Here is a 1,368-nt window from a genome sequence, read left to right as displayed (position 1 = left end):
ACCTTCCGTTCGAGACCCCGCCCCGCCTTTCGGAACGGAAGCCGCGGGTCTCCCGTAGCGGCGCCGGCCGTTGGCTGCCTGACACGTCCTTTTGAACGATTCCTTCTCCTCATTGGCTATTGTGCCGGCAGCTTCTGAAACATCCTCACTATTGGATTAAATGTTTGTCATTCCACTACTTGCCCCGCCTAATTCCAGAGGGGCAGGCCCTTTCACAGAGCCAAAGGTTATTGGCTGACACGGATGTCAGTCAGAGAGATAACGGCGCAGTGCGGGTGAATGGGGGAGTGGGTGGCATAGAAGCCAGCGTGCGGGTGGTGCAGGCCTCCAAGTTCTAGGCCAAGTCTCTGGGAGTGGAACCTCTTGTGTGACCTGCTCTGACTTCCCCACTGCAGCTGCTGTTCCGAGCGGCTTCTCCACGCTGTCGAGTAAAAACGAAAATTCTGCCGTAAGGGAGGGCTTCCTGCATTTCGCGGCACTGAGCTCCGCCGCCTGGCTGCCTGGTCCGCCCCAAACGGGAACTACCTTAATTCCCCGCTCTGCCACCCAATCTTTAATGGGAATAATTTTCTCCTAGCTAAGGGGTAGGCCGCGGACAGGCTGTTTGCAGACGGACCCGCCAGTGTACTCAGAGCCAGGCCAGCTTCAGTCCGGCTTTGCTCCGCTTACCTGGCGGTTCTGGAAATGCTCGGAATTCTATGGTTGGTCTTAAGCAGGCAGCAACCCGACTAGCGTGGCTCTCAGTTTTTGTCGTTTCCCATTCTGTCCTTTCCCCCATCGAGGGTCCCAAGGCAAATGCTAATCTAGCCCTAAATACACCTATGTCTCCAGTTTGAAACGGAGAAGGGTCCAAATCTGAGTAACATGTCTTCATAATTTAAATGGTTTCCACTAATTTGATTTCAACAAAACTAAAGGAGGATTGTATTGTTAGAGGATATTATTAGATATAGTTTTGATCAATGTGATTGTTAACAGACAACTCAAAGAATTCATGAATTGAGTGACACTGTTACCTCTAGCAAACCCCTTAGAGTCCCATCCACTTTCATATGTTAACCAGTTTTCTGTGTTTACGTTTTTAAAAAAAGGAAAGAAAAAGTACAAAAGTGTTGCTGAACCTTATCTTACTCTAATAAAAAAATGCTTTTCATCCACACACATGAATTCATTGAGAGGAAAATACCCTCTTTGAAGAGATGCATTTCCAATAAATTTTAGTTTCTATAAATATTTGAATAGAGATATTTATGTTGTTTTGAACAACTCAGTACTAATAAGTGTAACCCTTAAAAGCCTTAGTAAGGTTAGAAAAATTGATATAAACATTTCAATTTATGTATGTGTGTGTGTTTCAAACAGATATAA

This window comes from Camelus bactrianus, chromosome 16 (assembly GCF_048773025.1).
Source record: "Camelus bactrianus isolate YW-2024 breed Bactrian camel chromosome 16, ASM4877302v1, whole genome shotgun sequence".
Lineage (NCBI taxonomy): Eukaryota > Metazoa > Chordata > Mammalia > Artiodactyla > Camelidae > Camelus > Camelus bactrianus.
The sequence above is the reverse complement of the archived record's forward strand: the minus strand, read 5'-3'. Positions refer to the sequence as shown.